Source organism: Monodon monoceros, unplaced genomic scaffold, assembly GCF_005190385.1.
Source record: "Monodon monoceros isolate NGI ecotype Baffin Bay Population unplaced genomic scaffold, NGI_Narwhal_1 Super_Scaffold_16, whole genome shotgun sequence".
NCBI lineage: Eukaryota > Metazoa > Chordata > Mammalia > Artiodactyla > Monodontidae > Monodon > Monodon monoceros.
In genome coordinates this window covers 84,471,658-84,484,869 of record NW_021703772.1, presented here as the reverse complement: position 1 = coordinate 84,484,869, position 13,212 = coordinate 84,471,658, and the positions used below count along the sequence as shown (strand labels likewise).

The window sequence follows — 13,212 nt, the reverse complement described above, 5'->3', positions numbered from 1 at the left end:
GGGGAGAGCCTGCTCTTCATTTAGGTTGTGTGGTGAAGAGAGAGGCTGTGCATTCCCCCTCAACATCTCAGTGGGTGTCTCTGGGGCAGCAACACCCTCACAGGTCCATGGGAAGCAGAGGCAGGAACAGGACATGAAGGATCCAGTTCTGAGTGGAAAGGATATGGCACCTTGTAGGAAATAACTGAGAAACACTCTGAAAGTGAACTGTTTTACCACTTGGAAATGTTCGGTCTCAAACTCACTTAATTTGTGTACTTATCAAGTGCATCAACAACCTTAAGAACAGGTTGGTGTTGCCTGGTAGACATAAAATCAAAGCAAATAAGCACTAAATAACATGGCTATATTTCCTGTCACTGACCTTTGTTCAAGGGTTCCTTCCATCTTGCTTACCAACTGCTTATCCCCAGTCAATCTGCATTGGATGAAAATGACATGTCCTATGAGGTCCAGCTCAACTGGCCATGGAATATGAAAACCTTCCCTGATTCCCCCAATCACAAACGGTCTTTCTATTTGAAGCATTATGTCTTTACATCTTTCTATGGCTCTACACGCTTTCATCTAGAAGTGTGGTTACTTTAGTGAATATCTGGACTAGCCTCTCTTGTCTATGAGGATTAGAATGTTACTCAGGTTCTCTTAAATCTTTTGGGTTTCTGTTTGCTTAATAGTGTTTGTAACAAGGCAAAACTGCACACTGAAATCTCATGGGAAACAAGAGATAGCCCTAGAACTGAACTACCCAGATGGAAACAAAGTTGGGAAGTTAAAGGAACCTATCAGCTGTGGGTACAGCAGTCATCTTCATTCACCGACCCAGCCTCACATCATACAAAGCCTGTAGAAAGGAAGCTCATCTTGGTAGGTAGCAAGCCAGTACTGCAAACACAGTGGTTGGTGGGGCACTAAGCACACAATGCCCAGATGGACTGAAGGTTGTCTGGGTTGTAGCATGAATGCGTTTCTTAGAGGAAGATACCATTCTGATAGCAAATGTATGAGCTTGGTTACCCATGTACTAAAAAATTATATTTTTCTCCTCAGCTCCTCTACTCCCTAGAGCCAAAATCCTTCCACTGAAGACTTTGTCATTAGGTACTATGACAATGCTTAGTTCCCAGACTCTCATAGGCCAGTCTCCATCTTACTCTCTGTGTATCCCTCAGAGCAAGACCTTTTGCACATAGGAGGCTCTCAATAAGTTTTGAATGAATAGGTGGCTAGAAATCAGCTGTAATATCCTTCTGCATATACATCATATGTAAGCTACCAGGGTTTGGGGATTTTTTCCCCTTTAATCTGTATTTTCACTAAGAGAAGGAGGGGAGTCATTATTCTTTGACACATGAAGTACCTCATTTTTAATGTAGGTAAACTACCTGTTCAGAGGAAACAGTACATTGTGGTACTGAAAACAACTGTATGGCTCATGAGAGCTACCTAATTATCTGACTAAATTGGTTTATGTAGAAAAAACTAAAGAGTAGAAAATATACTTCAAACATTAAGTAAATATCTTAAATGGAATCAAATTCTTGGAGAAGATATGAAAGCTCTCCATCTGAGGTCAGGATGGGGATGGGGGAAGGCTTGAATCTTTAGCTGATTTGCTGAAGAAAACTTAGCAGTATGTAGTACGTGGTGAAGAATAATCCTGAATTGGCACAAGCAAGAAAGGTAGGATTTGCCTGCTTCTTTGAACATTAGTTCATATCCTTCATATTCATTATACTGTAGACCATTAAGCTATTTTATGGGCATGAGAGAAGTTCAAGTACAGCACAAGTTGCCAAAAGGATTATGAATTTCATTTTGATTGATCAATAATTAACTACCTTGTGAAATTACAGGCTTGACTAACTGTGGAACGTATTGTAGTGAACAGCCCAAGCTGCCAGAAAGAACAGAGAAGACAGAAGAAAAAAAGATGGAAACTGAAACATCTGTCCCCTTTATGCTGCAAGAGCTGGTAACCAAGATCTCGCTGTTTCCTTCTCTATCTAAAGTACAAACAGCATAAAGCAGGGATTGGATTGATACAGGACACTACAGAAGATGTTTGCTTATAATTATTTCTAGCACTTTTTTGAAGCTCAGGGATAAAACATTTCCAATTATTCATCAAGCTCTTGGAACACATAGGCCTCTATAAGAGGGATTTAGCAGAACACAAATAGCACACAAGGGTACAGATGAAAGGAAAGAATGTGAAGGGATTATTACCATAAAAAAGCAAATGACTATTTGATGGAATTACAACAATACAGGGAGTCAGAGAGGGATGGGAAAATAATGCTAATTGATAAATACATAGCTGTTTAGCATTAATTTGAATTATGTCATGGCTGTGAAATGAATAGTAACTGTCATTTGCTTTTCACACATGAATATATATATATATATACACACACACACATATACATATATATGTGTATATATATATATATATATAACTTTTGAAAGATAACTATTCTAGACTTCCGTTGCCTCAGTGGCTGCCTTGGAAAAGCTGTCCACTTTCCTTCAACCAATGAGAGTTCTAATTATTAAAATATTGGTGGAAATTCCCTTTACTAATATCTGACAGCCTTAGTTTACCCAAAATACACAATTCGTACTACCCATTTATGGTTTACATCTACGTACTTCTAATCAGGTTTTTTTTTTTTAGAAGATATTTCTTTCTTTTTGTTTGTTTGTTTAATTATTTATTTATTTTATTTTTGGCTGTGTTGGGTCTTCGTTGCTGTGCATAGGCTTTCTCTAGTTGAGGCTAGCAGGGGCTACTCTTTGTTGCAGTGCGTGGGCTTCTCATTGCCGTGGTTCCTCTTGTTGTGGAGCATGGGCTCTAGGCGCGCGGGCTTTAGTAGTTGTGGCTCGCGAGCTCCAGAGCACAGGCTCAGTAGTTGTGGCGCACGGGCTTAGTTGCTCCACGGCATGTGGGATCTTCCTGGACCAGGGCTCGAACCCATGTCCCCTGCATTGGCAGGTGGATGCTTAACCACTGCACCACCAGGGAAGTCCCATAAACAGGTTTTGAGTACTGTCTAATGTGGAAAAATGTTAAAATCTAAACCAAATCTGAAACAAAGCATAGGACTGACTATCCCTGTTTCTGTTCTGTAATTCCTCTACGTACTTTTCTTCCTTTGTTAGTACAGAGAAAAGTTAAATTATCTAGCAATAACAGCAATTTTAGCACAAATATGCTTTTAAAATTGCATTTGGCAGATTTATGGATGCTGGGGAATCTCAAAATAGAAGGTGAAATCACTTTCTAACCACAAATAGCTAAGCCACCCCAGTAACAGTGTAGTTCAGACCTGGGAATAGATTACCTTTCAAAAAGATATTGAATTTAAGTATTTCTTTCCAGTTACCTCTGATCAGATAAAAGGATTTCTATTTATTTTTTAATAAAATAAAATACTTGGGAGAAAAGTACCAAAGGAATTCATATTAAATGGCAAGACAGGATCTCTAAAACTCTTCTATTATCCCAAACTATAAGAACCCATCCATTGGTTGTTCCACTCAGGAATGTTGAAGTTCTCACAGGCCCATTCAATCATGAACTGTACTTGCCCCAGAGTGTCCTTCAGAGAGCAGAGAGGCACTAGATGGTTAGGTCTTTGAGGTTTTCTGTAGTTCTCTTTCTATTTTTGTTTTCTAAACTTTGTGTTACATACAACTCAAATTTTTAGTTTCAGACAGAAATAGTATACTTGCGGGTGTAGTTAAGACTAAGATTCATGATGGCACAGCATAATAAAAGAAATCAGTTTTGCTACCTAATAATGTGCTTCAAAGAATAGAGAAAGTTTAATGTGCAGTTTAGGAAGGCACACATTTACAAATTAAGATATATCGGTCACCAATGCACTCAATAAATATTAACTTCACAAATCTGCATAATTGTAGTTCTAAACACAAGAACCTTTTCTGGTCAGTTTGTGGGGAAAGAAGAGTAAAAACAGTGAGATACTATAGGGTCCTGGAAGAACTGAGACCTTCAGAATAGCAGATAGGTCAAGAAATAAATGTGTATGAAATAGGATTCCAACTTTTTTTTGAACAGAGAAAGCATTTACCGATAAGGAAAGAAACAAAAGATGAAAAGGTATCTAGTCATTTTCTGTGTGTATCTCTTCTGAAATTGGGGATAGGAAAAATATTTCAGTTTTATACTGATTTTCTCATGGCTTTTGGAAATTATTTATTTACATTACACTAAAATAAATACCACAATAAAGTTTTTGTTTACTATGATTTAAAGTAAATGTTTCATGACCAGGATTTAAAGTTACATTTGTGACTGCAAATAATTCTTAGAAATGAATATTTCCTTGTTTTGCTTTTATACTAAACAAATCTGCAGCAAGTTACTTTAAAAATGAAATAAATCTTGTGTTCATAGTGACAGTCAATAACACTACAGCATAATAATCAATTGCTATTTGTAGCAGCAGGACTAGCAGTGGGGGCAGATCAGTGCAAATTACTGTCACTGTGTGCTGTCATGTATGCAGCCAGCCTGTAGAACCCAAGACAAATGAAGCTCGATTCAGCGGAACGAGACAGTACTTAGTCGTACCTGCACCACAACAGAGGAATGTGGGTTGGCATCAAATATAACAGGAAAGTGGATATAAATCTAAAACATTGATGGGTAAGAAAAATAAATTAATCCAGCTAAGAGTTCTGCTCCCAAGATTCAAAGTTAAATGCTCATACCTTTTTTTTCTATGAGCTGGAAACTGGTGGATTACAGGTGTCTAGGGATCTACAAAAAGGTTAGATGGCTTTTTAGTGAACGCCAGAGAAGTCTGTGCTGTACTTGACTCTGTTTCAGAGAGATGACTGACTCTAAAATCAGATATTAGGTGTAAATCACTAGTAATGGCCAATTCTAATGACAAATTTAAGTGATAATATATTCCACATACAAATAAGAAACAACTAAGAGGGGTGAAAACCATGTTTGTCAATATCATTGGGGTTAAAATATTATTTTAATCTTTTCAATTTTTTTATATTTAATTCAAAGAAAGAAAGGAAGCCGCTGGTCTATCTTTGGGAAATCCTTAAATCTTTTAGCCAATCAAGTAATTTTAAAGCTAGAACTACTGATTTTCTACCTTAGTCTCTTTCTGTGATGAATCAGACGACTTGCCTTCTTTTTGCAGGTAAGTAATACAGAATACAGAGAGTAATGGGGAGAAGGCAACCAGTATATTCAAATCCACAAAAGAAATAAGCTGAGCAGATTGACAATAGCATAGTAATTCCTCCATTTCTAACACTCCCCAATAGTCAATGAAGTTTGCAGAGAGGTATAGTCACTCATTCAGGAGAAAAGTGCTTCAAGTATTTCCTTGAACAAGATCAGGACCAACCGTGTAATCTACTGCACCCTGTTTTAAATGAATCTGGGGTGCCCCTTGTTCAAAAGTAATAAGAATTTCAAGACCACACAACGGACCACTGAACCAAGCGTGGGCCCTCTAAATGTGGGGCTTCCTCCAACGACCCAGATTGTGCACCCATGAAGCCAGCCATCGATGCGAGAGTTCATCTTCCTAAGCTTCGACCTCCCCACAAACACCAGCCTAGTTTGGTTTCTGTTACTTAACCCTCAACAAATTGATCTCTAAAACAACGGTTACAGATTGATAGCCTGCAGGCTGAAGTTGGCCCAGAGACATATTCTGGTCGACCTGATGGGTGACTCTTATAGGTCAAGACTGAGTAACAGCTGATCCCTTTGGATGAGACTTCTTCTCTCAGTCCCTATTATTTCTTACTCTTTGACAGTGAGCCATTTTTGCCCCTTACATACCTTCCTAGCCCCTGTTAACATTTGAGTTTACCACCCATAAAATGGTAATGGAAATCTTTAGCTAGCTTTCCCTGATCCTAATAGCAGTGCAAATAATAGTAGTAAAAGCATCATGCTGGAAAAACCTACATGGATCTTAAGAAAACATTACTTAAAGCAAAAATAAGTTAATAGTATTGATGAAATGCATATTCTATAAATTATGCTCTCAGGAAAAATTTGCCTTAACTCACTACCTCCTTTAATGAAAACCTGTTAGGAAGAAACGCCACTCTCTACTTTCACCCTGTTTAATTCACTGATCTAGATGGGGGAGAAAAAAAAAAAACTCAAAAATTCACTTACCAATATGTTGAGCCATTTACAATTCTGAAATCACATTAAAAGCAACTAACAAACACCAAGGGGAAAGGGGCAGAAACACTTAAGTACAATTAAAAGAAACTGAAATGACCCTCGGAAGGAAACTGTGATGAATGAAAAATAGTAACTCTTTTCCCAAGTAAAATGACTTTATCAAAATGACAGCATGATGCCTAAAATATGTACATTATTTAGAAATGTGACAATTCACTCGATTGTTAAACATGGTGGTGATAAATTGTAGTTTTCTAAAAGGGACGAAATGACCTGAAAAATAATGCACCTAAGATTTAAGAAAACATTTCTGCCGAATATGATAATGCTTTGAGTTCAATACAGTGACTTTCTTATTGATAGCTCATGTTATTAATGGCTTAAATATATAACTCTGTCTTATAACTCTATCATGGGCAGAATCCAACTGCAAACCCAGTGTGTATTTTTATTGCTTTCATCTTGCTAGATTATTTTCAAGATAGAAAGTCTACACCAATTTAATTGTGATTAGACTTAACTTCTAGACTAAGCTCACATATAAGAAGATGAACAAATCCTAGAATGTCTTTTTGACTACTGCTTCAACTTCCCAACGAATGGAATGAAGAACTTAACATAAATTTTTGGTCTCTGCTGTATTTTACTCTGTAGTTTTGGCTCTGCTGTATGAAAGCCATTTGCCTTATTTGCAGCATTTGGAAAAAAGAAAGCACACAGCAATACTCTTGAGTCCAACTTTTGCCACAGTCAGCCACTGTTTCTGAGATTCAGGTCTGTATAAGTATATTAGAGCGGATTTTTTTCCTTCATTCTGCCTCTATTCCCCAAACTGTAATTCCATTCAAAGAAATATTTGTCATGTAAGTCAGCAAGATTAGAACTATCTTTAAGAGATTGCTTTTAGAATATTATTGGTGTTTACCTGGCAGAGAACAGGTAAGGCTACTGCTACCATTATTGTAATTTTACTGAAGATGTGCCTTTTTTTTTTTTTTTTGCCATACGCGGGTCTCTCACTGTTGTGGCCTCTCCCGTTGCGGAGCACAGGCTCCGGACCCGCAGGCTCAGCGGCCATGGCTCACGGGCCCAGCCGCTCCGAGGCACGTGGGATCTTCCCGGACCGGGGCACGAACCCGTGTCCCCTGCATCGGCAGATGGACTCTCAACCACTGCGCCACCAGGGAAGCCCTGAAGATGTGCCTTTTTAATGATGAAAACTGTGTTAGGACTTTGGAGAATTGCTTTCTCTGTTTAAAATATATGCTGCAGAGCTCAAACCTTAAACTAGATGTGTTAGATATGAGATTTCTTTTTTAACAGAATAAATTTAAGGTAGAGCATGATGTGTCACTAAAAATGTTTCCCAGGAGAAATCTATCTCATGAGGGTGTGATTCATTTGGCCCAGGGAAACTATAAAGCTAGCACCACTAGCCCATACTTCTGAGTTGTTTGCTCTTCATGAAGTAGTCTAGGTATTATCTACTGAGCTTTCTTCATTGTCATTTTTCTACAGTGATCTCCTTTTACAACCGGTGAATTCCACTTCATCTTTTCTATAATATCCACACATCCCTTAAGTAAGAAATATGGCTTATGGAAAAATGAATGAGACTTGGGCTTGACAACAATGAGCTTAGCACTAAGTGGAGATGTTTGCACACATTCTATCATTCTGTATAACCATCCGGAACAAAATGGGTCAGGGATGAGGCTGATTTGGCACCTTTATGGTTGACTAACCTGCACAGATTCACATGCCTAATAAGTGTCAGGGCAAAGATTTGCACCTATGCTTAAAGGTCCCAGCTCTTTTCATTGTGCCATGTTGTCTTTCTTCAGGATCTATGGGTTACAGGCCTCTGTACCTTACAAGCCTTATCAATAAATGAACCAGATGACATCTTTGAGGATTTTTTGGATTGCATTAGAGGTAAAGTTTACAGAACTGGGAATCCAAAATAAAAATGACTGCCCTTTCCCTCATGACTCTTAAACTAAATTAAAACTGGAATAATTTTTTAATCCTAGAGTCTCAAGAAAGAAGCAAATACCATATAAACGAGTTGATAACAAGAATTTTTTGAAATGCCTTTCCCATGATATCATGTATTTGCCTAAAGTTGAAATTTAGTAGAATCTTCTGAATCATAAGGTAGATACCAACCTTTATTTTTTATATTTTTGGTGTTAAGAATTTTTTAGTATTTAATTCTTTGAAAAGCAGTTATTTATTCACATATGTGTGTGAAGGTTTAGTATACACATCAATACAACAATGAATGACAAATGTCTTATCCTCGGTTTGCTTAAAATGATTAATAAAGTACCTGTGCAATATTTCTCAGTTAGCTAAAATACTAATTATATAGTTCTGTACCTGAAACCTTATGAATATATACTAGTAAAGAACATCAAAAATACCACATGTGGAGAAAAAAGACATTCAGTTATATTAAATAGCAGGTATAAATACCATTCTCATGACTATCTCATATATGTAGTTTCATTTTTGTGTTTGTACTTAAAAAATATAAAATGCAAACTCAGTGTTATAACAACTTTGTCAATTAGCTAATTTTATAATGTGTAATTCCATCACAAACTTTCCAAGTACTATAAACACTAGTTATTTTTGATGCCCTTTCTATGTTTTCTGCAACATAGAAATAAATAGCAGGGTATTCAACTCCACCATTCATTGGTACTCCTGTTTATTATAGAGAGAAAAAAGGAACTCTGGAAAATCCCATTTATTTTATGTAGCATGTTTATGATACAGAGCATATCAAGATTTCTATTAAAATAGAAACTCACATTGAATGTTTGCTTGCAGTGCTGACAGTACGCTCACAACTGTTGGTCCCAGAAAACACTGTTAGGAATTTTAATGATCTGGATTGTAAGAAATGCATTAGCATTAACTAAAGGTGATGAAAAATCTCTGGTTGTAGTTTTTAGACTCTCCCACCGCCCCCCCTTTTTTTCACTATTTCCTTTCCTTACATTGGACTTTGTCATATGTATAGGTATAGCCATATGGGGAAATGTGAGATTGATTGCGTAGCAGTAACATAATATAAAGTGAATGGATCTAAGAGTCAAGATTTCACCAAATGAAATATGTTTAACTTCTATTTTTTACTAAGAAAAATAAAACTAGATGGAAACTATTGTATCAATATTACTATTTAAGATTCTAATTATTTAGAATTGTAAGATGAAAAAGACTCTTAAAAATTGTATTGTGCTCTCCTGTCATGCAAGATGGTGGTAAAATAAAGCTGGAAACCCAGACATTAAGGAGGAAAAAGCAAAGGAAGGGTGATGTCAGTGGCAAGGTTAAGAAGGAAAACCACAGGGCAAAAATGCCCAAGAAAGGGAAACCCACTACAGCTGAAATTCTGTCTTAGTCAGAGGGATCTGCAGGCATTCCCCATCCAAGGAAAGCCATGTGCAAGAGGAAAAGTTCGGCAGTTAAATCCAACATTGAGAGGCAAAAGGAGATGGTTCTTGCTACTGTCACAAGCCAGTTGCTGGTAAGAAGAATGGTGGCACCCAAGTGTTCAAACTTGGCAATATATCTAGTTATTATCCTACTGAAGAGGTGACTGAAAAGCTGTTGAGCCACTGAAAAAAGCCCTTTTGTTACCATGTGAGAAAACTTAGAGATAGTGTCATTTACAGATCAACTCTACTGGTCACCGCAGAGGCAAAAATGTGGCTATCCTGAAGCAGCTTGCTACTTGTAATTGAATCTCTGGTTAGTTTCTCTATGCTGAACTCAAAAGAAATTTGTCATTGCCCCCTCCACCAAAATTGAAATGAAAATACCCAAACATTGCATTGATGCCTACTTCAAGAAGGAGCTACATAAGCCCAGTCACCAAGATGAGATTCCTGACACAGAGAAAAAATTACCAGGTTACAGAGCAGTGCAATATTCATCGGAAAGCTCTGGACTCTCAAAGTATGCCAACAATCATAGCTGTTCCCAGCTCCATGATTATCTGCGTTCAGTGTTCTCTCTTACAAATGAAGGTTATCCTCACAAATTGGTGCCCTAAATTTCTAACACAGAACACTAATTAAAATAACTGAAACATTAAAAATATAGTATTGCTTTAAACATCATTCATACCAGCATATGTTTTCAGTTCAATTAATTAATATTAATTGATTAATTAATATTTTGAGGTATTGGTACATAGAGAAAATATACATTTGATCAAAAATAAAATTTTTATGATAGCCAATTTTTCAAAATCTTTCCTTTTAAAATTAGACATTTTTGTCATTGAAAAGTTTGATTCTATATGCAAATTGTAATTAACAGGTAATAAAAAGCGAAGTAACTATTCAATACAAATAATAACTTAGTATTATTCTTCCCCAGAAATAAAAGTAAGGTTTTTAAAAAATATAATACTACCTCATTAAAGTCATAATGCTATTGATATACATGAAGTTTTCAATGAACCTGGATTTTATTTTTTACTTATCATATATCAGATGATGTGAATGTAATGGTTCACAATTTTAAAGTACAATGATTCTATTTATAGAAATAAGAACAGACACTAGTAGATAAAATATATATGTTCCATATACAAGAAGATTTATTATTAAATAAATAGTAATAAATATTAAATTTTTCTTATTTAGGGGAAAAATCTAGATTCCATAGAGCATAGATACAATGCTTGAAAAACAGAGTAATGCCCAGCTAATGGAGGACTCTGAGGGAAAAGGGCCTGCCTGATATTTAGGATATTATTGTAGCTAGAATAGGGTTAATTTATCAGCGTTGCAGTTTGGAAAATTAGCAACCATGTATAAAACTTACAGGAAAATTGATAACCAACTATCCTACCATCAGAAAAGTGACTCATTTCTCGAAGACATCCATTGAGATATTTTGCAGCACTTAGGGTTCATCAAAGTGTAGCGTTTGTAATATGGGAAAATAGCCTTCAATAATAACGTTTCCCTTAATATGGTGGCAATTGCCAAGGGCCTAATATAATTTGGCAAAAAGTGCCTTGTGTACTTAAATCAAGAGTTGATTTAATCTTATTACAAAAACTATAATGGTTTTATTGAACTTCTATCTAGTCTCTATTGGTCTAGTCAGGTAGATAGAAATTCACTTCCTCTTTTTGTTCTTTTAACTTAAGATGCTTTGGAAAAGGAAATGAAATGTATCAAGGTAATGTAGTTGATTCTAACAACAAGAAAACTTTGAAGTTAAAGTAGTTTAGTTGGGGAATGTCAATGAGGCTTCCATGGAGTGCTTAGATGCTTCATACCAGTTATAATGGGCACCCTTCTCCCGAAAGGTAGGAAAATAGTATTTGTTTCACATTATCTTTAACATCTCCAGTAAGCTATCCTTCGTACACAATTGCATAATTCATCTAGCACCACTGTCTCATGTATGGGTGGTTGTATACACCTATCTGAGAGATTGACAAGCTAAAAAAAATAACTTTGATGAACATTTATACTCTCAGATGAAAAAGAAAGCATTAAAGCTTATGTATGATGCACACATAACTGAAAAATTTTGGAGATATAGTGAAAAGTGAATTGTAGACATTGAATCCCAAGGGAGGGTAAGTTTTGAGATTCTCCAAGAAGCTATTCCTTAGTTATCTCTTTGTGCAATAAGAGGGGCTGGAATAATGATTGATTATAATAGGAAAGATCGTGGTGAGCTTAGATGCCTTTGCACACAATCTTTCAATCCCCAGAGTTATCTCACTAACCTCTCAACTTCAGTCACAAAACTGGCTTGGTCTCTGGAATAAATCTGGTTCATAGGTGGAAAAAAATATGATGTCTCAGCATCAAACAAATCTTATTTTTGTTTGGAATATGCAGTTCCTGTAACTAGGCTTAAGACTATTTGAAATTAAGTTCATGTCTTACATTCCATTTTTTAGGAACTTGACACACACAATGTACCCTTGTACATTGCACAGGGGTACCCAGTGCCATGGTCCCTCTGTGACAGAGATCTTTCTCTCCCTGGTGCAATTTTCTTAGTGTTTAGAGACATGTTTTTGAATCTTAGTGCTTGTGACTGGATTCCTGCTACTCATTCTTAGATCTACTCATCCTGACAGGGTTCTTGCTTGGAATTCTGCCTGTTTTATGAGAAATTCATTGGCTTTTATCACTGAATAACTCAGACACGATTAACCACCTAAAATTTATTTATTGAATACTCAATATGATTCAGTAACTGTGCTGAATGTAGAGATACAGTAGTAAATAAAACAATATTTTACCTATCTCCCCAGGATTTACAAGCTAGTGGGGAAGCTGGCATTAGACATGAGCTCAGAATGATAATTTATGTTGCAAACGGCCATGACAAAGAGCTATGGAAGTGTATGTCCAGGTATCTAACCTGGTCTGGATGATCAAGGAATGGCTTCTCATGAAAGGATGTTTGAATAGTGACCAGAAAAGAATTAGCAAAGTGAACATGGGCAGAAGAATATTTAAGCAGAAGGAAACATGTATATAAAGACCTAGCAGCATAAAAGGATGGTAGATTAGAGAAAATAAAAATCATGATGTCTGAACTGTAAATGGGATTGTACCTGTCTGACTTTTTTCTAACTTCCCAGGACTTGCTGTGATTACCTGCCCTGCCTTATTTCGAGTTACGTCCACTCCACTATTTTTTACTACATTGATGTCTGAGGCCATGGTCTGAATATAAGGTGACTTTGAGGCTAATCAGCAGAGAAACAGGAGTCAAAAGCAAGGTGTGATACCTGAAACTAGCACAACATTGTTAATCAACTATACTCCAATATAAAATAAAAATAAAAAATCAGAGTGTGATAAAAGTAAGATGGATTAGATCAATGAATAGGATGTGCTATAGGATGCATTCTATGGAAGATTTAGCAGTGGACCTTCACTGTGAGGAACAGAGTGGGGAATGATGAGGGTTGAAGAGAACTTACCAATAGTGATGTTAAGCAAGAGAGA

General features: G+C 36.5%; 1 pseudogene; it reads left to right on the top strand.

The window, feature by feature from the left end:
* The window catches only part of LOC114896588, a 32,334-nt pseudogene extending 22,063 nt beyond the window's left edge, over positions 1-10,271 (top strand).
* Positions 10,272-13,212: the final 2,941 nt, after the last annotated feature.